At 37.4% G+C, this 27,243-nt stretch overlaps 1 long non-coding RNA gene across 1 annotated transcript in view; it reads left to right on the top strand.

Moving 5' to 3' along the window:
- LOC143653123 (uncharacterized) overlaps positions 1 to 27,243 on the top strand; it is a 374,619-nt gene that overhangs the window by 104,325 nt on the left and 243,051 nt on the right. The window contains exons 3-4 of the long non-coding RNA XR_013161112.1: positions 14,523 to 14,627; positions 14,990 to 15,126. This is a non-coding gene — a long non-coding RNA (uncharacterized LOC143653123). The remainder of the gene's footprint in view (positions 1 to 14,522; positions 14,628 to 14,989; positions 15,127 to 27,243) is intronic.

The following is a 27,243-nucleotide window of genomic DNA, read 5'->3' as shown; positions in this document are numbered from 1 at the left end:
AATTACAAAATTTGAGGTTTTACTTCTAGCTGTCCTAAGATACTGGAGACTAAAAGAAATATCAATATAATGACTCAGCAATCATACTCCTTTGTTAAACCCCACCTTCTCTGTATAATTCCACCATCATCTTTGATCTTTCTCCCAGTCTTTAAGACTATTTGGGCTATGTCCATTCTAACTTTATCATGTTGGAGGGGGCTGTCGATAATATGGGGTAGGTAGATGAAACTAGCTGATGCTCTGGAGAGGCTGGGCCCTCTAGGTTTCAGGACTTATCTGGTCCAGGAATCCATGTGTAAGTTGTAGGTTTCTGGAAAGTTACCCTACTGCATGGAACCATTGTGGAATCTTATATATTGCCCTAGGTGTTCTTTAGGATTGGCTGGAATGGTCCTGGTTGGGGCTTGGCAGGTTATGACAGGTAGCAATGTCTACCTGAAGCTTGTGTAAGAGCAACCTCCAGAGTAGCCTTTCGACTCTATTTAAACTCTCTTAGCCACCGATACCTTATTTGTTATACTTCTTTTCCCCCATTTGATCAGGATGGCATTGCTGATTCCATGGGGGAGTCATCTTCAATGCCTCCAGGGAGATTTTCACTCCTGGATGTCATGTACCATGTAGGGAGGGCAATAATTTCACTTACAGAGTTGGGCTTAGAGAGAGTGAGATTGCATCTGAGCAATAAAAGAGATTCTAGGGTCATTTTTAAACAAATAATTTACTAAATAACACACCTTCATGTCTTTCAACATGAGTGAGTGTAAAATTCCCTGCTGTGATATGAGAAATTGAGTAGTGCATAATAAAATTTTGTAGCAAAAAAGCAATGATAAAAGTCAGTTATTAGGGCGGGCCGCGGTGGCTCAGCGGGCAAAGTGCTTGCCTGCTATGCCGGAGGACCTCGGTTCGATTCCCGGCCCCAGCCCATGTAACAAAAACGGAGAAACAGAATACAATAAAACAAGAAAATGTTTCCCTTTCTTCCTTCCTTCCTTCCTTCTATTCTTCCTTCCTTCTCTCTGTCTTTCCTTTAAAAAAAAAAAAAAAAAAAAAGTCAGTTATTAGAGGGTGTGGATGTGGGTGTGGGTTTTAACATACAAATTCTGCAATTAATTTACAGCAAAGAACCCTGAGTCTAGGCATCTAAAAATGTACCCTGCTTTGTGAAGTTCTACAGAGCTTAACACAAATTCCTTTCAAGTTCCGGGAACTTGTGTGCCCTCTGAATTTATGGAATTCTGATCCTTCCCATCTTCAATTTTTAAAGTTCCACTTCAAAGCAGTGAGCAGCTTACCTGAGAAGGGACTCAGCTCAGTGTCCTCCCTGGACGCATCTGCACAGTGACACCCTGGCTCTGTCCTGGATTTGACCCCCCTCAGGCTCCCCCACCCAGTGTGACTTACCAGTGTTGTGTAGACATTAGGTAGTGGAGAATAAGATGTCACATGTGGTATGAGAACAATTTATGATATACATGATGGAAATGGGATAAACAAACCTGTTAAAAGGGAAAAGATGTTATAGTGGGTTGATTGGATCCAGGCTCCATTAGAGCTGGAATTTCACGTTTATTTAACTTCTAATACTTGGACGCATTTGAGGCTTTTTTCTTTTTCTGTTAGGATAGAGACATTTTATTTTTCCTTCAGTGGGATTGCATTGTTATTAGAATTGAATGTCAGGAGCATCAGAAGCAGTGTAACGAGAATAATAAAAATGCAAATTCATACTGCGATTTCTTTAAACTTGTCAATTATTTTGAGTGAAATCTACGTGTTTACAATGTTTAGATTTCCATCCTTCTTCTTTTTGTCCATTTGTAGAGTGTGATATCACTCTACATGTTTCAGATATTACATGTTTTGTGGACCTTTAAAATTGGTTATAAAATATAGTAAAGGTATATTTTATAAAATATAATTGGTTAATCTGGTTTAGAAGTAAGCTGATTTACCTTAAGTAAGTCTGATTTACTTTAATAGGTACTTTCCTCACTATAATCTTATTAGGTTGATTTTTATATTTTTTATATAATGCTTTATGAGGGAGAACAAATTAATGTCAACATTCATTTGTTGAAATGAATTTTAGCATGTTGAAAATAGGATGGGATACAGGAAAAAATATCCAGTGCAAGCTAGGGTCTATAGTCAACAGTAACATTGTAAGATGCTTCCACTGTATGTAACAAAGGCATTATGCCCAAACTAAATGTCAACAAGCAGGGGATATAGGAGAGGGGTATGGAATCCTTTGCAGAAGAAAAGAAAATGTCTTTAGATAGATTGTGGTAGTAAAGGCATGACTATGGGATTATGCCAGGAACCACTGATTTTTTGCTTAGGATGGATTGTATGATGTGCAACTGAAACTGTTTAAAAATGAACAGAGAGAAACAAGTGTCAGGGAAAATTCAAGAAAGAGGTGTACCTAGTCACTGCTGGTAGGGAAACAGAGAGGTGCAGCCTCTTGGAGGGCAGTGTGGTGGTTCCACAGGAGGCTAGGGCTGGGGTTGCCATAGGATCCTGCAGCCCCATTACTAGGTATGTACCTGGAGGAGCTGAGTGTGGGGACACGAATGGGCATTTGCACACTTGTGTTTGTGGAGCAGTGTGGGCAATAGATGGAGGTGGCCTAGGTGGGCAACAATTGAGGGGTGGAAAGGGGATACATACAATATATACATACAATGGACCACCAAACAGCTGCAAGAAGAAATGAAGTTGTGAGGCTTGTATCTAGGTGAATGAAACTTGAGGACAGTACGCTGAATGAAATGTCAGAAACAAAAAGACAAATATTATCATGTCCATTCAAATGGACTAACTGAAACATACAAACTTGGAGAATTGAAGTCGAGAGCTTGGGTTATCAGGTTGGGGCCTATTGTAAAGGGTCCTAGATTATAAGCTCTTACTGCAGTCACATCTATTCTGGAGTTGTAACTGAAAATGTGGTGTAAAATTTCTGTTTTGCATAGTGCATTATCTAATTTAACTTATATGGTCAGTTTATTAGACACTATAATTGCATGGAATGTGGAATAGCGCGTGAGACCTTGTTGGTACAGGTTAGTGTGTCCCAGTACATCCCCAATACATCCCAGAGTAATTTAAGCAGGGAATAAAAAAGCATTTACAAAGTCCCTTTGAGGGTTTGGAGAGAAAGGTGGAACTATTAAACTTCCCTATCTAGGGAATTCCTGATTTTCTCACAAGTAGTGGGGACAAACAATTCAATAGACTGAGCCCTCAATCCTGGGGTTCATCCCTAGGAAATTTATTACTGCAAAGGAGAAGCTAATCCTAATTATGATTATGTCTAAGGGTCACCCCCAGAGAACTTCTTTTGTTGCTCAGATGTGACCTCTCTCTCTAAGCCAACTCGGCAGGTGAGCTCACTGACCTCTGTCCTATGTGGGGCATGACTCCCAGGGGTGTCAATCTCCCTGGCAATGTGGGACAAGACTCCTGGAATGAGCTGGGACCTCACATCATGAGATTGAGAAAGCCTTCTTGACTCAAGAGGGAGAAGAGAAATGAGACAAAATAGAGTCTTAGTGGCTGAGAGATTTCAAAGTTGAGAGGTTATCCTGGAGGTTATTTTTATGTATTATATAGCTATCCCTTTTTAGTTTATGGTGTATTGGAATGGCTAGAGGGAAGTATCTGAAACTGTTAAATTGTATTCCAGTTGCCTTGATTCTTGAACACAATTATATAACTATATTGCTTTTACAATGTGACTGTGTGATTGTGAAAACCTTGTATCTGATGCTCTTTTTATCCAAGGTATGGACATAGGAGCAAAAAAGTAAGGACAAAATAAATAAATAATAGGAGGGGTTAAGGCATAAAAAAAATTGGATGGATTGAAATACTAGTGGTCAATGAGAGGGAGGGGTAAAGAGTATGGGATGTATGAGTTTTTAATTTTTTCTTTTTTTTCTTTTTCTTGAGTGATGCAAATGTTCTAAAGATGATCATGGTGATGAATACACAACTATGTGATGATATTGTGAGCCATTGATTGTATACTTTGGATAGACTGCATGTGTGTGAAGATATTTCAATAAAAATATTAAAAAATATATGATACTTCACAGCAGATTTTTCATTTAATCCTCTGAACGACCTTATGTAATTGAAATTGTTACTGTCCAGACACAATCTTCTAAAGTCTGCCCTAGCTTACCTCTTCAAGCATCTTTGGATTTCTCCATTTTACTCTCTAGTTATCCAGGTATATTAGACCTCCTCCTAATTGGGGATCATATCATGATGTTTTTTGTGTATAGAATCTTGGCAATTGCTATCCTACACCTACCGTACTTCCTGGATTACTTCTTCCACCAATCTTTACTGCCTCGGCTCTACCCTCTTCAAATATCAGGGCAACAGCTGAACTCTAGGCTCCACCCTCCTCAAGCATTGGGGTGACAGCTGGGTTCCCTGCCATCTCTGGGGCACAGGCTCAACTCCCTAGAACAGTGGGGTGGCAGCCAGACTCTCCCCAATCCCTGGGGAATGGGGTCCATCATATCTGAAGCCTGGGCAGAAGGACTTCTAAATCTATAAAGTGTGCTACTCACCTGTCATGGTCAGGTTCATGTGTCAACTTGGACAGGTGGTGGTACCCAGTTGTCTGGTTGGGCAAACGCTGGCCTGTCTGTTGCTATGAGGACATTTCATTTGCAGTCATCTAACAGGCGTGTCTTCTGCAATGAGTGATGCTTAATCTCATCACTGGAAGGCTTTTAAGGAGGAGTCAGAAGAGAAAATCCCTTTTCTTGCTTCAGCCAGCCAGCCTCTCCTGAGAGTTCATTGAGGACTCTCACTGGAGCTACCAGCTTGTGCCCTGCCCTATAGACCTTGGACTCTATGTCGTCATGGTTATGTGAGACACTTTATAAATTTTATATTTTATATAAATATCTCCTGCTGATTCTATTTCTCTAGAGAACCCTAGTAATACGCTCACCCTTTCATGTAAATGGGTGGGACCACTCTCCAGGCCCAAGGTGTCTTTGCTTCAGACCTCAGTTTCCGTGGTTCTGCCTTTGACGTAATTTTTCCTTCAACCTGTCTATTTTCTGTCCCTCTTATTCCTGCTTGACAGTGGTTCCATTCATACAGATATTGCAAATAAATTATTTATAAATTCAGCATGCTGGGATTCATGGATAACTGCATTTTCAATCCTGACTCACACTGAAATGGCTGGTTCCATGTTCCATTAAGTTCTCACTGGGGCTCTATTTTCTGAGGACTCACTTTCTAGAAACTCAAAATTTTCTAGACTATCAAATTCTGGTGTCTTTGTACCCAAGAGTTTAGGTCTCAGTTTATCCTTTTCCTCACACATTTTACTATAAGCTGCAAGGAGAAGCCCAGTCATACTTTCCACATTTAATTTGGAAATCTCTTCAGCTATATATCTAAGCTCATCACTTTCACATTCTACCTTCCACCAGACATCAGGAATCAATTTTGCAAAATTCTTGCAACTTAAAATAAGGGTGGTCTTTCTTCCAGTTTGCAATTATACATTCATGATTTCAGTTTACTAACCACACTGGAAGAACCCTCAACATCCATACTTCTACCAACAGTCTCTTCAAAGCAATCTAAGACTTTTCTACTAAGCTCTTCACAATTCTTCCAGAATCTTCCCCTTTGTCCATTTTGTAAAGTTGTATCAGCATTTTTGGTATTTGCAAATCACATCCCACTTCTTGGTACCAAAATCTGTTGTGGGTTGCTAAAGCTGCTGAAAAGCAATATACCAGAAATGGATTGGCCCTTATAATGGGGATTTATTAGCTTACATTTAACCAGAAAATGCCCCAATTCAAGATTTCAGCAGGACAATACCTGGACTTTGAAAGCTGTCTTCTGGTATTGGGGACTTCTCTGTCACATGGGAACACACATGGCCAACATCTGCTGGTCCTTCTGTCCTGGGTTTCATTGCTTTCAGTTTCTGGCTGTGTGTTTCTTTCTTTTAGCTGCTGTTTCTCTTAGCTTATCTGGGTGTGTCCTTGTCTCTCTGCTTCTCTAGGGGTCTTTCCATGAACTTCTCTCAGTTTCATCTCTTAGCTTCTGTAGGTGTTTTATTCTCTTATAAAGGACTCCTGTAAACTAATTAAAACCTACTTTGAATGAGATGGGTCACATCTCAACTGAAATAACATAATTAAAAAGTCCAATCTGCAACAGGGCTTCACCTCCAGGAGTGCATTAAAAGCATATGGCCTTTTCAGGGGTACATAACATCTTCAAACTACCACAAATTCCATTCATGATATCACCCCAAAGAATAAAATATGAGGAATAAATTTAATCAAGAGGATGAAGGAATTGTATTTGAAAAAGCATGCAAAAACTGTTTTGAAAGAAATGAAAGGAAACCTAAATAAATGGCAAGACATCCTGTGTTCATGACTAGCAAAACTTAATATTGGTAAGATGTTGTGCCAAGTTGAAGCTGTTATGTGCCTCAGAAAAGCCATGTTCTTTTAATCCAGTCTTGCAGGGGAATACCTATTGTTGGGTGAGACCTTTTGTTTAGGTTGTTTCCATGGAGATGTGGCCCTGCCCACACAAAGTGGGTCTTAATCCACTTGCTGGAGTCCTTTAAAAGTGAGACAGTTCTCTCCTAAAGAGAAAGCACAGATGCTTGAAGTAAAAAAATGCCCAGCAGAAGCAAGAAGGACTCACAGGAGCTGAGGGAGCCATTTAAAAAAAATTATTAATTAAAAAAAAATTAACAAACGAACTAAACCATTAACATATATAATCAGTAACTCACAATATCATCACTTAGTTGCATATTTATCATTTCTTAGAACATTTGCATTAATTCAGAAAAAGAAACAAAAATACAACAGAAAAAGAAACAAAACAAAAATGGAAAAAAAAGATTATACATACCGTACCCCTTACCCCTCGCTTCCATTAGCATTTCAAACTAAATTTATTTTAACATTTGTTCCCCCTATTATTTATTTTTATTCCATATGTTCTACTCATCTGTTCACAAGTTAGATAAAATGAGCATCAGACACAAGGTTTTCACAATCACACAGTCACATTGTGAAAGCTATACCATTATACAATCATCTTCAAGAAACATCGCTACTGGAACACAGCTCTACATTTTCAGGCAGTTCCCTCCAGCCTCTCCATTACACCTTAACTAAACAGGTGATATCTATTTAATGCATAAGAATAACCTCCAGGATAACCTCTTGACTCTGTTTGGAATCTCTCAGCCATTGACACTTTATTTTGTCTCTTTTTTCTCTTTCCCTTTTTCGTTGAGAAGGTTTTCTCAATCCCTTGATGCTGAGTCTCAGCTCATTCTAGGATTTCTGTCCCACGTTGCCAGTAAGGTCCACACACCTGGGAGTCATGTCCCACATAGACAGGGGAAGGGTGGTGAGTTTGCTTCTCGTGTTGGCTGGAGAGAGAAGCCACATCTGAGCAACAAAAGAAGTTCTCTTGGGGGTGACTCCTAGGCCTAATTTTAAGTAAACTTGACCTATCCTTTGTCGGGTTAAGTTTCATATGAACAAACCCCAAGATTGGAGGCTCAGTCTATTGCTTTGGTTGTCCCCACTGCTTGTGAGAGTATCACTGATTTCCCACTTGGGAAAGTTGAGTTTCCCCCCTTTCTCACCATTCTCCCAAGGGGACTTTGGAAATACTTTTTTACTTACTTCAAATCACTCTCTCAAGTATTTTTATTGTGAAAAGAAAAAGAATAGAGGGTGGTAGGTGGAAGGGGGTATATGGGATTAAGGGTGCTTTTTTCTTCTTTTCTTAGAAGGAAAAAAGATTTTCTTTGTACACTAATGGGAATTAACCAGTAGGAGGGTGAGGAGGGATTTAGTGAATGAAGAAAGAGGGATAATGGCATGATTGCTGAAGTTGAGAACAAATGGGATCTAGGGTATGGATGGAATTTTAAGATTTATTTGGGGACAAAGATAACATCTTTAATCCTTTTTCATTGGGAAGGAAAGAGATGTGTATTTGTACAGATACAGGTAGATTTTTTTTTGAGTGGTTTGGAAAATGAAGAACTTCCCATTTTATAGTGTCAGTTTTAAAAATAATATATGGAGTGGTGCAGTGGTGGCTCAGTGGCAGAATTCTCGCCTGTCATGCCAGAGACCTGGGTTCAATTCTTGGAGCCTCTCCATGCCAAAAAAAGAGAAAGTTTATAAAGGGAGGTTTTCAGCAGAGAATAGGGGTTAGAGGGTAGGATATTGGAGATCTAGAAAGAAAGAAAGAATTTTGGAAAGGTTCCTGGTAAAGAATAGGAAAGGAAACTACTGAGGGAAATGTAATAGCATTGATAGGAAGTGTCTATTTGGATTCTTTATGTCTTGAATATATCTGGTTGTAAACTTACTATAAAAAAATTCAAACATTTATGAAAGTGTTAGGAAAAGTATAATGAACCTTCTGTACCCATTGCCAGTGTCAATCATTGTCATCATTTCCCAGCGCTGTATCTTTTATTTCCATCTTCCTACCCTCACCTTTTCTTTTATTTATGTAGTTTAGAGCAAATCCCAGATGTCTTATCCTGTAACCCAAGTATGTATCTGTAACATAAAGGGGTGTTTTAAAAAACAAAGAAAAAATCATAGTCACAGTTACACTATTATTTCTTAGAAAATAAGAACTCATTTCATCTAACATCCACTTCCTGTTCCAATTTCTCAGATTATCTCACAAATGGGTTTTTTGTTACAAAGATTTTTTTACAAATGCCTTTTTACAGTTGGTTCATTTGAATCAGGATCTAAGCAAGGTTGAGATCTTACATTTAAAGTGAGAACTGACCATGGTTTTGTCATGTTTCTCTAGGTAAGTTTTGGGGTTCATGGTTGGGTTTGATGAGGGATGGGGTTTTGCCATGTGAATACAGAAGAGGCCATGGATTGAAGAAACCCCTTTATAATGGTGGACCAAGGACTTACAGCTGATTAGAATGGGTAAAAGTCTTTGAGAGGAGATAGAAAATGAAAATGAAGACAGGTCAATAGATTGGATGCCTCAGAAGAGTTAGAAATTGTTGGAATGCTACTTATGTTGGTGAGCTGGAAGATCTGAAATAGGTGGCCACAGAGTGCTAAACATGGAAATATTCTAGAGAGTGCTTTTCTGGTGGTGACAGAGCTCCAGGGCATGGCCAGGGATGTATATCTGTGATGAAATAAAGGAAATGATTGTTGTGAATGAGGAACCAAGGAACCAAGAATTATTTTTGAAATACTCTCTTCCTTTGGTTTTTATGAGTATGCATTTAATTCCCCTACCCCACCCCCAGCCCACCCTTACTTCCTGACTCTTCCTCCCTCTACTTTTCAGATGTGGATTCCCTTTGCCTTACTCATCTTTTAAATTATGTTCATCCCAAACACTCCTTTCATCTCACCCTACTTATCTCCCCTTGAATAATATTTTCTTATTTGTTAATAGCTGTAAATCATATCTAACTCATGTTACTGAAGCACCCCTGACCTGTATATCTATTTCTTATTGATAGCTCCTTTTAGATGTGGTGCAGTCCAAACTCAGTACCTTTACAAGTGAACTCTTCTCAGTTCTTTACCCTCCCTTACAAGCCTCTTCATTCTTCTCTTTCTTTTCTCAAATAAATTAATTCAGTCAGCAAATCATTATTGGTTATTTAGTATGTGAAAGGCATGTGCTAGATATTTGGAATGTAGCATTACATATGGCAGACATGATTTGTTTTTATTTTTTAGCTTTTATAAAGGGAACATACTATCTTATAAGTTTACAATTCTAAGGCCAGAAAAATATCCAAACTAAGGTGTTCAGGAAAAGATACCTTGACTCAAGAAAGGCCAATGTCTATAAAGTGGGAAGACCTGTGTCTGCCATCTGTTCCTGTTTGTTTCTAGTCCATTGCTTCCAGCTTCTGATGCTAGTTGTTTTCTCTCTAAGCATCTGTGTGTCTTCACTTAGCTACTCCCTGACACAACTCTGAGTTCTGGCTTGCTTAGCATCTCATGGAAAGGCACATGGTAATGTCTGTGACTCTGCCCATGTCTTGGCATCTGCTTTCTCTGTCAGCACTCTAAGCATATCCAAACATCTGTATCTCTGTTAGCTCTGAAGCAGCTGTTCTCCAAGCATCTGTAGCTGAGGTTTCTCCATAATGTTTTCCCTTTTAAAGGATTCTAGTAAAGTAATCAAGATCCACCTTGAATGGGTGGAGTCATGTCTCCATCTAATCAAAGGCCACACCCACAGTTTGGTGTGTCACATCTCCATGGAAATAATCCAACCAAAAGGTCACACCCACAACTGGGTGTGTCACATCTCCACGGAAACAATCCAATCAAAATCTCCCACCCTCAGCTTTAGGTCTGGCCCCACAAGATTGGATCAGAACTATGTTCTGTGGTACATAGTATTTTCAAACAGGCACAAGTACTGTTCACAAATGTTTGTTGACCTAATCAGTGACCATGTCTGGAGCAGCTAGGGACATGCTATTTTAAAACTACAAGCCCATAGGATGGCCAAATCTCCTATACCTATCTGTGTTTGAAAAATATTTAGATTTATTTTTTGATCAAAAACTTCACAACTTTCCTTTGTGATAATTATCAATCTAAGTCTTTTTTCCCCATCAGAAAAATTGTGATTTTTATGTACAGTTTTCATGCTTAATTGTTTTTCTTCATCTGTATTCTAATATGCTAAATATAGTGATAATCAATCTTGATAATTTTCAGTATGTTACTTTTCAAGCATACTAGCTGTTCTTCAACACCCAGAATTCAGATAAAATTCTGGTATTTGTCATGTTTGTCATAATTCGGAAGTATCAAGTTACTTGGGAGCAAGTTTATGGTAATTATCATTATTTATTAAATGAGATAAAACACACATGCATAAAACAATTTTGCAAGCCAAAAGGCAGTATGAAAAATATGGGCTGTTACTGCCATTCATTAAAAAAAATTTCCAAAATTAAAAAAATTCATTAAAGCCATCATAAAACATTAATTAAAAAATATTTTTATTGAGAAATCTTTACCACATACATAGTGTATAGTCTGTGGCTCACAGTATCATCCCATAGTTCTGTATTCATCACAATGATCACTTTTAAAACACTTGCATCAAAAAATCTCATACATCCATACCCCTTACCCCCCTCTCATTGATCATTAGTATTTCAATCTACCCAATTTTTTACCCTTTATCATCCTCTATTATTTATTTAGATTTTGTCCTTATTTTTTTCACCCACCTGTCCATACCCTGTGTTTTAGTTTGCAAGCTGCTGGAATATGATATACCAGAAACAGAGCAACTTTTAAAAGGGGGAATTTAATAAGTTGCAAGTTTAAAGTTCTGAGCCCATGAAAATGTCACAATTAAAGCAAGACCATAAAAATGTCCAATCTAAGGCACAAGTAAGAGGTGACCTTCACTCAAGAAAGGCCGATGAAGTTCAGGGTTTCTCTTTCATCTGGAAAGGCACATGACAAACACAGTGACATCTGCTAGCTTGTCTCCAGTCTTCTTGTTTCATAAAACTTCCCCAGGGACATTTTCCTTCACCTCCAAAGGTCTCTGACTGTGCGGGCTCTTGTGGTTCTTGTGGCTCTCTTTCCTTTTTTTAAAGGGTTCTGGTAAACTAATCAAGACCTACCTGGAATGGATGGAGTCACATCTCCCTCTAATCAAAGGTTAATACCCACAATTGGGCTAGTCACATCTCCATGGAGATGGTTTAATCAAGTTTCCAACCAGTAGTACTGAAAAAGGATTGAAAGAAACAGTTGCTTCTACAAGATTGGATCAGGATTAAAACATGGCTTTTCTAGGGTACATAAATCCTTTTAAACTGGCATGGCTTATGCTCTGGTTTGCTAGCTGCTGGAATGTGGTATACCAGAAAAAGAATGGCTTTTAAACGGGGGAATTTTTTAAGTCGCAAGTTAACAGTTCTAAGGCCATGAAAATGTCCCAATTAAAGCAAGTCTATGAAAATATCCAAATCAAGACACCAACAAGAGGTTACCTTCACTTTACAAAGGCTGATAAAGTTAAGTTTTCTCTCTTAACTGGAAAGGCACATGGCAACACAATGACCGTCTGTTAGCTTTCTCACCAGGCTTTTTGTTTCATGAAGCTCCCCCGGGGACATTTTCTTTCTTCGTCTCCAAAGGTCTCTGACCTTGTGGGTTCTCATGGTTCTTATGGCTCTGGGGCTCTCTCCGAAATGTTTCCTCTTTTAAAGGATTCCAGTAGACTATTTAGTGAAGACCCACCTCAAATGGGTGGAGTCATATCTACCTCTAATCCAAGGTTAATATCCACAAATGGTGTATCACATCTCTGGAGAAAATCAAATAAAGTTTCCAACCTACAGTACTGAATAGAGATTAGAAGAAATGGCAACCTCCACAAGATGGATCATTATTAAAACATGGTTTTTCTAGGGTACATAATCCCTTCAAACCAGCACACCCTGGATAAAAGGAACATCAGAATTGAATGATCCCTTTGTAAAAGCTATATAGTTATACAATTGTTTTCAAAAATCAAACTACTGGAACACAGTTCAACAGTTTCAGATCCCTTTAGCCACTCCAATGCACCATTAACTAAGAAGGTTATCTGTAGAATGCATAAGAATAAACTCTCAACTCTGTTTGAAATCTCTCAGCCACTGAAACTTTATTTTGTCTTATTTTTCTCTTCCTCCTTTTGATCAAGAAGGCTTTCTCAAATCCCATGATGCTGTTTCCTGGTTCATCCTGGGAGTTCTGTCCTATGTTGCCAGGGAGATTTATACTCCTAGGAGTCATGTCCCATGTAGGGGAGGGGGACAGGTCAGTGAGTTCACCTGCTGAGTTGGCTTAGAGAGAGAGGCTACATCTGAGCAACAAAATAGGTTCTCTGGGGGTGACTCTTAGGCTTAATTATAAGTAGGCTTAGCTTCTTCTTTGCAGGAATAAGTTTCATAGGGACGAAATACAAGATCTAGGCCTTAGCTTATTGTGTTGGTTGTCCCCACCACTTTCAAGAATATCAGGAATTCCTCAAATGGGGAATTTCTCCCCGGTTCCCCAAGGTGACTTTGCAGATACTGTTTTATTCTCTCCAAAAATTACTCTGGGATATATCAGGGCATCACACTAAACTGTACAAACCAACAAGATCTCATGCCTATTCAAATTCCATGTAAGTATGGTCTTCGAATAATCTGACCATAGAAGATAAATTCAATAATACGCTAACCAAAGTATAAATTTTGCATCAAATAAACACCTTTCCCTTTAGTCTCACACTGAAGTTGAAATTTTTAAATATAGACCATATTATGTACCCTGTGTTCTAATTTACCTTAGTCCTATGCACTTCAGCTTTATTCATAACTCTAGTCAAAGTCTAATCACTTTTTCAACTATTTTAACAGTTACTTTGTGGGGTAAAGCTGACTCTCATAGCTTCAGCGCTCTAAATCTGAGTCTCAGGTGTCACATAAATACCCAAAGTTTCAGGGAAAGACCAGGTTATATGCAAATAGCTCAGTATCTCAGATTTTATAAATGAGTTACAACTCCAGAATGTATGTCACTGCTGTAACAGTTTACAATTTAGAATCCTATACATTAGACCCCAACATGATAAACACATGTTCTCAACTTCAATTCTCTAAGTTTGTATATTATAGTTAGTCCATATGAGTGAGGCATGATAATATTTGTCTTTTTTTTCTGCTTTTCACTCAACATACAGTCCTTAAGGTTCATTCACTTAATTGCATGCCTCACAACTTCACTCCTTCTTGCAGTCACTCAGTAGTCTGTTATAAGACGTGACTTCTTGACTCATACATTGTGGCAGGGGACTCCATGGCTAACTCGTATTTATCTTTTATGTTTCAGCTTGGGTACCACTTGTGGGAAGCCTTTCCTGTCTTCTTATAACTAGTTTTGGTACCCTTCCTATGTGTTCCTCCTTACTTGGTCCTATTTGCTTGCTTGTCTTCCCTCCTAGATTTTAAGCTATTCAGGGTGGGAGTGGGGTACCTTTCAGAGTGCCCTCGGCACATAGTGGAGGCACCATTAATATTTGTTGAATGAATGAATGGTTAAATCTGCATTTAACATAGATCACTTTGGCAGTATTCTCATACAGAGCTCACAGATGCCCAAAATGCAAGGCCATGTTCCCTTTTGCTTATTTGTTTTCACTGGGTAGTTAGTTTGGGTTGTCCTTTTGTAATTAATTTAATTTTTGCTGTCTGTTTTTTTAACAACATTTAAAAATATTGTCATTTTCAAAATAAAGATGAGAATGTAGATGCAACTACATCTACATTTTTAGTTCAAATTAATTAACTTGGGACTTACTTTTGTTCAGGCAGGCATTGATGTAAAGGTTTTTAATATTTTCTTGTCACCAGTATTTTAAAGCATTTTCATTAAATCACTGTTTTCCCTCAGGAAATCCTAGGAGTACCTCATGCAGTGGAACAGAGATATGATGCTGAATTCTTTAAGCAGATCAGAAATCAGAATATTGTTCTCTCAGCAAGAACTTATGCTCAGGTAATTTCTGATTTCAAAATAAAGTAATTCATGATTTTTAACAGCAATTCTTTGAACCATGCAATTAGTGTTCTCATATTATTATATCATCACATTTTCTTTTTTGTCATTTTATTAATAAACATAGAGAAAATAGCATAATTTAAAAAAATTGTGTTCATTATTTTGAGTTTATAAAGAATTTTTACAATATTAGATTGAGAAACTTGATACAAATTAGGGAAAATCAGGTATATTTCCTATCACTTCTTATCAGTGTTGCACAAAATGTTAGTTTTAAGTTTTTGAATATTGTCATCCAAAATCAGTCCAGTATTTCTAAGATTCACAATGAAAACTTGCCTCTTACCTTTTGTGTATAGGAAAGTAATGCTCAGGCCCTAGAAATCCTTTTTACTTACCATGGATCAGACCTCCTTCCTCATCGCCTTGCAATTCTCTCAAACTTCCCAGTGATGACTTCTCCATATGAATATTCTGTTTTGCTTCCCGAAGCCTGGTAAGTAAATATCTTGACTGAACTTCAACTTCTTTTTAAATGATAATGATTTTTTATTCTATGCTGAATATGTTACATTAAAAAAATAATTTATTCAAACTTTTCTTTTTTGGTAATAAAATTATTTCAACCTTATTTTTAAGTGAGTCTGGGGCCAAAGCGTGTCTAATAGAGCAGGATCACCTTAATGTAACCAGGAAGTAACTTTCCCTTTTGTTGAAACTTCTTGATTTACCACTATTTCCTCAGTATGTACTATTCTCTGGTTAATTAACCAGTTTTTGGTATCAAAACATCTGTTTCCCTTAGTTGTATCTTTTAGATAGAAATTGGAGTATAATTTTAATAACTTGAGGTGGTATGGCCCAAGGATCCAGGAACTTCTAAATTCTGCTTTGCCCAATTAACTCTTTCTCTCTCTGATATCCCAGAGGTTGCTATACATATGATGAACAAAGACATAGTTGGTCATTCTTGACATGCGAACATTCTTGACATGGTTACAGTCAATGGCTAACTGTATCATCACATAGTTGTGTATTCAACACCATGATTGTTTTTTTGAACATTTGCAACTCTCCAGCAAAAGAAAAAAAAAAAAAAGAACTCATACATGCCATACCTCTTACCACTCCATTTCACTGACTACTAGTATTTCAGTCTACTCAATTTATTTTAACCTCTGTTTTCTGTATTGTTTATTTTTTTATCCATATTTTTTACTCATCTGTCCATACCATAGATAAAAGGAACATCAGACACAAGGTTTTCACAATCACACAGTCACACTGTGAAAGCTATATCATTATACAATCATCTTCAAGAAATATGGCTACTGGAACACAGCTCTACAGTTTCAGGCACTTCCCTCTAGCCACTCTAATACATCATAAATTAAAAAGGGGATATCTGTATAATGCGTAAGAATAACCTCCAGGATAGCCTCTCAACTTTGTTTGAAATCTCTCAGCCACTGACATTTTTTTTTGTCTTATTTCTCTCTTCCTCCTTTTGGTCAAGAAGGCTTTCTCAGTCCCATGATGTTGGGTCCCGATTCATCCAAGGAGTTCTGTTTCATATCACCAGGGAGATTACACCCCTGGGAAATTTGTCTCATTTCTCTCTTCCCCCTTTTGGTGGAGAAGGCTTTCTCAATCCCTTGATTCTGAGTCCCAGCTCACTCCAGGATTTCTGTCCCATGTTGCCAGAAATGCCTATACCCCTGGGAGTCATGTCCCATGTAAAGATGGGGAGGGCAGTGGGTTCACCTGCCTCGTTGGCTGAGAGAGAGAGAGAGGCCACATCTGAGCAACAAAAGAGATTTTCTGGGGGTGACACGTAGGCGTAATTTTAAGTAGGTTAGCCTATTCTTTGCAAGGATAAGAATAATAGGAAGAACCCCCAAGACTAAAGGCTTGGCTTATTGATTTGATTGTCCCCACTGCTTGTGAGAATATCAGGAATTCTGCAAATGGGGAAGTTGAATTTTCCCCCTTTCTCGGCATTTCCCCAAAGGGACTTTGCAAATATTTCTTTATTCGCTGTTCAGATTACTCTGGGATTTATCAGAGCATCACACTGGACAATCCTACAAAATCTCATGCCCTATTCAAGGTTCCATGTATTTATGGTGTTCAGTTAAACACTCCACATAAGTTAAATTAGGAAAATGCTCCAGTCAAGATATAAACTTTGTACCAAATAAACATTTTTTTGCTTTAGTCTCAAAGAGAAGTTGAAGTTTTAAAATATTAATGGCCATCTATTTTAACATGCTGCAATATTGACGGTCCTTTGTTCTTCTTCATGTCAAACAGTTTTTAATTTGTACATTTAGTCACTATCATTGTATACTCTAGGCATTCCAACATTATACCATCTCAGTCTTTATTGTCTATCTTTCCTTCTGGTTTCATTTGTGCACCCAGCCCTCCTCCCTCTATCATTCTCACATTCAGCTTTATTTGGTGTACTAACATTATTGTGCTATAATTAAGAAGTATTGTGCTATCCGATTTCTGAACTTTTACATTCAGTCCCATTGCACAATCTGTATCCTTTTAGCTTCAATTACCCAGTATCTACCCTATTTCTATCTCCTGATGATATCTGTTCTTAAATGAAATTCTCCAAGTTTATTCATTAATGTTAGTTCATATCAGTGGGACCATACAGTATTTGTCCTTTTATTTCTAGCTAATCTCACTCAGCATAATGTCCTCAAGGTCCATCCACATTGTTACATGCTTTATGACTTTATTCTGTCTTACAATTGTGTAATATCCCATTGTATGTATATACCATGGCTTGTTTAGCCATTGGTCTGTTGATGAACATTTGGACTGTTTCCATCTCTTTGCAATTGTAAATAATGCTGCTATAAACATTGCTATGTGAATGTCCATTTGTCTTCTTACCCTTATGTCCTCTTAATAGATACCTAGCAATGGTATTGCCAGATCATATGGCAATTCTATACTTAGCTTCCTGAGGAACCGCCAATCTGCCTTTCACAGCGGTTGTACCATTTTACATTCCCACTGACAGTGGATAAATGTAACTCTTTCTCCACATCCTCTCCAGCACTTGTTTTCTGTTTTAAATTGATAATGGCCATTCTGGTGGTGTGAGATGATATCTCATTGTAGTTTTGATTTGCATTTCCCTAATAGCCAGGAAGTTGAGTATCTTTTCATGTGTCTTTTAGCTATTTGTATTTTGTCTTCCTTGGAGTGTCTATTCATGTCTTCTGCCCATTTTGTAATTGGGTTTTGTCTTTTTGTTGTTGCATTGAACAGTCTCTTTATGTATTGTAGATACTGGACCCTAATCTGATATGTTGTTTCCAAATATTGTCTCCCATTGTGTAGGCTGTCTTTTTGCTTTCTTGACAAAGTTCTTTGATTCACAAAAGTGTTTCATTAAAAAATTTTTTCCCCCATTCATCTAGCTCTTTCTTCAATGCTCATGCTTTGTGTGTAAGATCTAGAAGCGGCCTCTTATTACAAGTTTTATAAGAAATTTCCCTACATTTCCTCCTAAAAGTTTTATGGTCTTAGAGCTAATGTTTAGGTCTTTGATCCATTTTGACTTAATTTTTGTATAGGGTGTGAGTTGTGGATCCTCTTTCATTCCTTTGTATGTGGGTACTCAGTTCTCCAAGCACCATTCATTGAAGAGACTGTTCTGTCCCGAGTGAGTTAGCTTGACTGCCTTATCAAAGATCAGTTAGTCCATAGATGAGAGGGTCTGCATCGGAACATTCTATATGACTCCATTGTGTCAGTGTATCTGGCTTTATGCCAGTACCATGCTGCTTTGATCACTGTAGCTTCCTAATACACCTTAAAGTCAGGAAGTATGAGACCTCCAACTTCATTTTTCTTCTCAGGATATTGTTAGCTATTTGGGGTGTCCTGCCCTTCCAGATGAATTTGGTTATTGTTTTTTCTATTTCTGAAAAGTAAATTTTTGGGATTTTAATTGGTATTGCATTGAATCTATAATTCAATTTAGGTAGAATTAATATCTTAACTATATTTAGTCTTCCAACACATGAACATGGCATGCCTTTCAATTTATTTAGGTCTTCTGTGATTTCTTTATGCAATTTCTTGTAGTTTTCTTTGTATAGGTCTTTTGTATCCTTAGTTAAATTTATTCCTAAATATTTTATTTTTTGTTTGCAATTGTAAATGGAACTTTTTTCTTGTTTCTCCCTCAGATTGCTCATTACTAGTGTATAGAAACACTATAGATTTTTGAGTGTTGATCTTGTAACCTGCCACTTTGCTGTACTCATTTATTAACTCTAGTAGTTTTGCTATGGATTTTTCAGGGTTTTTGACATGTAGTATCATATCATCTGTAAACACTGAGAGTTTTACTTCTTACTTTCCAATTTTGATGCTTTGTATTTCTTTTTCTTGTCTAATTGCTCGGGCTAGAACTTCCACCACAGTGTTGAATAACAATGGTGATAGTGGACATCCTTTTCTTGTTCCTGACCTTAGGGGGAAAGTTTTCAGTTTTCCTCCATTGAGGATTATGTTAGCTGTGCATTTTTCATATATTCCCTTTATCGTGTTGAGGAAGTTCCCTTCTATTCCTATCCTTTGAAGTGTTTTCGACAATAAAGAATGTTGAAGTTTGTCATATGCCTTTTCTGCATCAATTGAGATGATCAAGTGGTTTTTCTGCTTTTATTTTTTTATATGGTGTATTACATTAATTGATTTTCTTATGTTGAACCATACTTGCATACCTGGGATGAATCCTACTTGGTCATGATGTATAGTTCTTTTAATGTGCTGCTGGATTTGATTTGCAAGAATTTTGTTGCGAATTTTTGCATCTATATTCCTTAGAGAGATTGGTCTGTAATTTTCTTTTGTTATAGTATCTTTGTCTGGCTTTGGAATGAGGGTAATGCTGGCTTCACAGAATGAGTTAGGTAACCTTCCTCCCCTCCTCTTCAGTTTTTTTGAAGACTTTGAGCAGGATTGGTGTGAATTCTTTCTTGAAAGCTTGTTAGAATTCACATGTAAAGCCATCTGGCCCTGGACTTTTCTTGTTTTGGAGCGTCTTAATGACTGATTCAATTTTTTAATTTGTGATTGGCTTCTTGAAGTCATCTGTTTCTTCTCGAGTCAGTCTCAGTTGTTCAATCCTTTCTAGGAAGTTGTCCATTTCATCTCTGTTGTTTAGTTTATTAGCATAAAGTTGTCCATAGTATCCTCTCATTATCTCCTTTTTTTCTGCAGGGTTGGTGGCTATGTCTCCTCTCTTATTTCTGATTTTATTTATTTGCATCCTCTCTTTTCTTCTTTTTGTCAACCTTGCTAAGGGTCCATCTATTTTATTGATTCTCTGATAAAACCAACTTCTGGTTTTGTTGAATTTCTTGATCATTTTCATGTTCTCAATTTCATTTATTTCTGATCTAATTTTCATTTTTTCTTACCTTTTGCTTGTTTTGGGGTTAGTTTTCTGTTCTTTCTCTGGTTCTTCCAAGTGAACAGTCAGTTCTTCAATTTTTGCTCTTCTTTGTTTGATATAGGCATGTAAGGCAATAAATTTCCCTCTTAGCTCTGCCTTTGTTGCATTCCATAAATTTTGATATGTTGTATTTTCATTTTCTTTTGCCTTGAGATGTTTACTGATTTCTCTTGGAATTTCTTCCTTGACCCACTGGTTGTTTAAGAGTGTGTTGTTGAGCCTCCATACATTGATGAATTTTCTGGCCCTCTGCCTGTTATTTGTTTGCAGCTTCATTCCTTTACAATCTGAGAAAGTGTTTTGAATGACTTCAATATTTTTAAATTTAATGAAACTTTCTTTGTGACCCAGCATGTGGTCTATCCTTGAGAATGATCCATGAACACTTGAGAAAAAGTTGTATCCTGTTGTTGTTTGGTATAATGTTCTATAGATGTCTGTTAAGTCTAGTTCATTTCTTGTATTATTCAAATTCTCTGTTTTTTTTATTGATCCTCTGTCTAGATGTTCTGTCCATTGAAGAGAATGGGGAATTGAAGTCTCTATCTATTATGATAGATGTGTCTGTTTCTCTTTTCAGAGTTTTCAGTGTTTGCCTCATGTATTTTGGAGCATGCTGGCTTGGTGCATAAATATTTATGATTGTTAAGTTTTGTTGAATTGTTCCTTTTGTTAATACATAGTGTCATTCTTTGTCTCTTTTAATTGTTTTACATTTGAAGTCTAATTTGTTGAATATTAGTATAGCTCCTCCTGCTCTTTTCTCATTGCTGTTTGCATGAAATATCTTTTCTCAGTCTTTCACTTTCAACCTCTGTTTGTCCTTGGTTCTAAAATGCATTTCTCCTATAGACAGTATGGGTGGGTCCTGCTTTTTAATCCATTCTGCCAGTCTATGTCTTTTGATTGGGGAGCTTAATCCATTAACATTTAGTGTTATTACTGCAGGGCAGTACTTTCTTTTGCCATTTTGTGTTTTGGATTTATATGTCCTAATTTTTCTTCTTTTTACCTTTATTGATAGTCTTCATTTCTACACTATTCTCCACTCCTTTCTCTGCTTTCTTTTCCTGTCTGCCTTTAGTGCTCCCTTTAGAATTTCTTGCAGGGCCGGTTTCTTTGTCACAAATTCAGCCAGTGATTTTTTGTCTGAAAAGATTTTAATTTCCCCCTCATTTTTGAAGGACAAATTTGCTGGATATAGAATTCTTGGTTGGCAGTTTTTCTCTTTTAGAATCTTAAATAGATTATACCACCATTTTCTCACCTCCATGGTTTCTGCTGAGAAATCTATGCATAGTCTTTTTGGGCTTCCTTTGTGTGTGATGGATTGCTTTTGTCTTGCTGCTTTCAAAATTCTGTCTTTGACCTCTGACATTCTGACTAGTAAGTGTCTTGGAGTATGGTATTTGGATCTATCCTGCTTGCGGTACATTTTACTTCTTGGATCTGTAATTTTAAGTCTTTCATAAGCATTGGGAAATTTTCAGTGATAACTTCCTCCATTAGTCTTTTTCTTCCTTTTCCCATCTCTTCTCCTTCTGGGACACCCACAACATGTATATTTATCTGCTTCATATTGTCTGTCAGTTCCCTGAGCCCCTCTTCCTATTTTTACATTCTTTTCCTTATATTTTCTTTTGCTTGTTGCATTTCAGATGTCCCATCCTCCAGTTCACTAATCCTATCTTCCATCTCTTGAAAACTTTAACATTGTAAGTTTCCGTTATTTTTTTCATCTCTTCTACTGTGCCTTTCATTTCCATAAGTTCTGTGATTTGTTTTTTTCAGAAAAAACAAATTTTCTTCTTGTTTGTTCCTTGCCTTCTTTATATTCTCTCTCAGTTCATTGATTTGATTTTTGATGAGATTTTCCATGTCTACTTGAACATCTGACTTAATTATTTCAACTCCTGTATCTCATTTGAATTGTTGGTTTGTTCCTTTGACTAGGCCATATCTTCAGTTTTCCTAGGATGACTTGTTATTTTTTTGCTGGCATCTAGACATTTAATTTCCTTAATTAATTCATTCTGGAAATTGTTTTCACTTTTTTACCTAGGATTTTCTTGCTGGATGGCTTTGTTGCCTGCCTGTTCTTTGACATCCAGTTCAGCTTATTCTAGACCTCTACGTTAATTGTTGTTTAACAGATCAGAATTTTTCAGTTCTTCTTTTCTTGTTTCTTGCTCTGCCTGTATGGTGCCTATGTTTTCCCCTTAGAAGGGTCTACATAGGTATCATAGACTGCAGTCAGGTTTTCCCAGACCAGACTGGCCTCCTCTCAGGATGAAAGAGTCACCTGTGTCGGTTTTCCCTGAGGTGAGACCCAGCAGGTTGAAAGACTTTCCTGTGAAGTCTCTCGGCTCTGTGTTTTTCTTATCCTGCCCAGTATGTGGTGCTTTTCTGCCTGCAGGTCCCACCAGCATGAGGTGATGCAATACCTTTAACTTCAGAAGACTCTCCCTGCTGGGGCATGGTGGAGACAGAGGAGAGGTTGAAGGCTGGCTTTAATTGCTTCCTTGAGGGAGGGATTCCACCTGAGCTGGGCCTCACCCCTCTCCTGGGGAAGGCACAGCCTCCAGGTAATTGTGTCCTTTCACCTGACCAGCTTCTGTGTCTCTCAGCCAAGCTAAATCCACTCTTGCCTTGGGCAGTTGGAGCCTGAGAAGTTTTGCAGACTTTGAAAAGAAAACAAAAAAAATCCTTTTAGAGCAGTTCCCCCATTCTTCGGGGTTTATTAATCAAGAGCTTAAGTTGGTATGTTGCTCTATGTATCTCCAAGTCCTATGTGCCCCCTCTTTTATTTTAGGGTCCAGAGCTTTTCAAGTATTATCTTCTGCACTACCCAAAAAAAACCTCTGATTTTTTTTTCCTGTCAGCCCTGCCCTATCTGCGCTGGGGCAAAAACTAGTAACTTTAGCTTTTATTTAACATTTAACTGAGCTGAGGGCCAATTTTCAGTAGTCAGAATTTGTAAATTAATTCCAGATTTGAAGCTTGGTTGAACATAGCCCCTTGCTGATTGTAAAGTCTCCTTTCCCTCCAGGAACCAGCCTGTGGGGGGGAGGAGCACCGCCCTCCATGACTTGGGGGACTTACGGCTCTGGGTGGGATTACAGCGGGTCCATCTTGTCCAGACTGGTGTCCGCTGTGTGTCCGGTCACTGATGTGGCCCCAGCTGTTGTTCTGTACTGGTTCTGGCTATTTACTAGCTGCTCTGGAGGACAAACTATATCCCACACCTCACTAAGCCCCCATCTTGGGCTCTATCCCTTTCATTAATTCTTGATCCTAAGGTATTTCACTGTCATCACATTCAGTATGTGTTCTTCAGTGATATGAAATACTGGCAAACCTGAACTTATAATGCAGTACAATAAATCATACTTGTAAGTGACTCATTTTAAGCTGAGTTCCTGTTTTTGCTGGATGCAATATTGCAACTTTGAGCTTCATAAAAAGTAAAAATTAAAACAAAGATTTACATTTATAACTATTTGTTGTATATAAAACATCAAATGCTAAGTGTAAAAGTTAGTACATACATGTTTTCTTTGGAGAATTTTTCTGTATTGACTGTTTTAGTTTATTTTTGTACTACTGTAACACGGTTTGAGGATGCCTTTCTTTGCAGATACCTTTCCTTGTGGCATAAGTATTCTTAATTGTTCTGAGGTCCTACAGTGTTTCTTGTTCAATATTGGGATATCTATGCGAGAGCCAGGTGGTGATGGAGGTGGAGGCAGTGTTTGTTCTTACAGTGGAGGTGGTGGGTGAGGGGTGGTGGGGGGTGGCTGTGGTGGTGGTGGTGCTGGTATAGGTGGGCGTGGTGCTTGTGGAGATGGTGGTGATAAAGGTAACAGTGGAAGAGGAGAAATATGAAGATACAGAAGAGAAGGTAGTGGTAAAGGAGGTGGTGGAGGTGGTAGTGGAGGTGGCAGTGGTGGGGGTAGTGGTGGAAGGTGGTGATGATGGTGATGCTGGTGGAGGTGGAGGTGGTGCTTGTGGTACTGTGGATATGATGCTTGGGGTGGAGATGCTGGTGGAGGTGTTTCATGGTAATAAGGATGGTGGTCGCAGTAGTGGCAATAGTAGTGTAAGTGGTGTTCTTAGTGCTGTCAGCGGTAGGACTGGGGGAATAGAGAGGGGCAGTTTTTATGCCAGAGACTTCCCTACTCATTTCTGCCCTTTTTTGTTGATTCAAGCCCTTCTGTGTAGAACAGGTTCTCTCAGTTATTTAACCATTTTTCTTGAAATTCTTCAGTGTTTCTCCATTGGAGTTTGTGGCTTCTCTTAAACTGAACTGGTCTCTTCTGAACTCATCCTTTCCTCCTGGACAAAAACTTATTTCTTATTTTCAATCCTGTTTTTAAGCATGTGGAAAAGAGAGTGCCTGGTGGAAATTGTTGCTTATTTCTATCTCACAAATCAGATCACATTTTTTTATTACTGTTGTTTGCCTTGTCTAGATGTCATTTTTCTCAGGATGGTATCAGCAGTGTTTATTGCAGTTTTTAGATATTTGCAAATAGGAATTGTGGTCATTGATATGGTATTATGTATCATAAGATAGATCTTGAAAAGTTAACAGGGTCGGATGTATCTTGTATTTCACTAGTTAGGAGAAGCCTTCTTGTTGGTGTTAAAAATAATGGTGCTTTTTATAATGGTTGGTATTTACTGAATGCTTTCAATACACTGGATACTGTTCTAATGGTTTTATATGCATTCACTGAGATAAATACTATTATTATCCTTAATAAGGAAATTGATGCAGATTGAATAACTTTATCAGGATTACACAGCTATGTAAGGTTGGTGTCACAATGTTAGCAGAGGTGAGATTCCTAAGAGCATAATCTTTATTATTATGGTTTAGATCCAAGAAAATATTTGGTGTAGGCTTTGTTTGATAGTATTACAATATTGTTTTATTTTGCTAAAGCTGCTAGGAAGCAATATACCAGAAATGGGTTGGCTTTTACAGAGGAGATTTACTAGGTTATAAGTTTACAGTTCCAAGGCTATGAAAATGTCCAAGTTAAGGCATCCAGAGATTACTTTCACTGAGGAAAGACCAGTCATGTCCAGGGTTTCTCTGTCACAAGGGAAGGTACATGGTGATATCTTTTGTCCTCTCTGGGCTTCTGGTTTCAAATGGCTCTCAGCATCTCCAAGTATCTGTGTGTGGGCGCTTTCTCCAAAATCTTCTTCTCTTAAAGACACCAGTAAACTAATTAAGACCTACCTTGAATGGGCCGAGGTCACATCTCCAATGAATCAACCTAATCAAGAGACCCCGTCTATAACAGTTGTGTACCCACAAGAGTGCTTAGAAGAACATGGCTTTTCTGGGGTACATAACAATTTCAAACCAACACAAATATATACTAAATAGATGAGGCAGCCAGATGAGTCCTAGAGATTAAACTAATGCTGGGAAGAAAAGAATTCAAACCTTGGAGTAGTATTTTTTTTTTGCTCTATCCACCTTGTCTCTCTTTATCAGACTACTAGTAGGCACCTCAGAATGCTGGTAAGTTTCATGGTAGTTTATTAGTTTCTACTCTGTTTTCTAAGTCATTTAATAATGGAATTGAATCCTGTTGGTCCAGGAGAAAACTCTGAAGGATGCCTTTGGATAATTTTTTCCAATGTGGAATTGAGTGATGGTTAACTTTTTGATTGGTTTCCCATAGTGCTTCAAATCAGTTTGACTAGTTCAGTGATGTTAACCACAGCATAGGCTCAAATTATTGTAATTTTTTCCCTTTATTTACCAGAACAGTTTATTCTCTGCTATATAGAAATAAATATAACTCAACATCTTAAAACCAATGCATAAAGGTGGCAATTAGTAATAATACAGTGTCTATTTGGCCTCTTGTTTCCAAGGCCTAGAAAACAAATAAAAGGACTTTTTGGGATTAATTCTTGATAAAATTTCTTTGAAATAAAATGTTAATATTTAGTATAATAAATAATTGGTGAGTGAGTTGTTGAACATAATAGAATTTCTATTTACTCCTTCCCTACTGACAGATAAATGTTATCTTCTAAATAAACCAGTATGGTTTATTATTTGGAATAAAACAATGAACCAGTGTTCTAATATAAATGATCCTAAAATTAAGCCAAAGAACCCATTATTTTGTAAAAACATCATTTAAATTTACCACACACTTGTTTTTTTAAACAAGTATGAGGAATTTAAATGTTAAAACTTCTCAGGCAAAGTGGGAAAGAATAGATGAAATAATATATATGTAAATGCTATTTTGTGTTTATAGAGCATTAGATTCAAAGTGTAAGTTTTGCGTTAAATGCAATTTTCTGTGGTTCTAAAGAAGAAGCCATATATATATATATTTATTTATTTTTGTACCAGAATTTCATCTAACTTGTTTTATAATTGGTATATTACATGGATAATATTTTAGTTGTCAATAGAATTGATGAAAAAGATTTTCTCTAATTTTATTTAGCATTCTGTAATTCTGCTCACCTTATGAAAGAATAAGTCAGTGATCAAGTTTAGGGATTTTTTGCGGTAAGAACTAAGCAATTATATTGAAGTGGAAACAAAGGTAAGATTTAGGGAAGTACTTATTCTGAAATTTCTTTTCCCCCTTAAATTATAATGAGATATCCATCTATTTAGATAGTCAATGTACACCATTACTAGTATAGCTTAACTTTCTGTTCTCACCCTCAGATGTACCAGTTCTATATTAGTGTAACTCCTTGATACATCTGTTTTTTATGAAGAAATTCTCCCTTTTCATTGCTGTATCCCAATATGGATTTTTATGATAACCATAAGATCACTTAAAAAAAAACAATAGCAACAACAAAAACCATGCAAAAAACCGCACCAAACATGTAAAAGCCAAACCAAGCCAAACCAAATTTGCTTTGTTATGCTGTCATCTAAGTAATTCATGTGACAATTATGAATTAATTTTGCTACTGCATAAATTTGACCTGGTGGCTCTCAAGTAGTAAGCAGGAAAGTGGTAGAAATAGGATGGGTTTGTGGATTTGGGTTAGTTAATGGCCTCTGTCCTTTCTAGGGGTAGGAGAGTGTGTCAGCTGTGATAGTTAGGTTCTGGTATC

The sequence above is a fragment of the Tamandua tetradactyla genome, chromosome 13 (assembly GCF_023851605.1).
Source record: "Tamandua tetradactyla isolate mTamTet1 chromosome 13, mTamTet1.pri, whole genome shotgun sequence".
Taxonomy (NCBI): domain Eukaryota; kingdom Metazoa; phylum Chordata; class Mammalia; order Pilosa; family Myrmecophagidae; genus Tamandua; species Tamandua tetradactyla.
The sequence above is the reverse complement of the archived record's forward strand: the minus strand, read 5'-3'. Positions and strand labels throughout refer to the sequence as shown.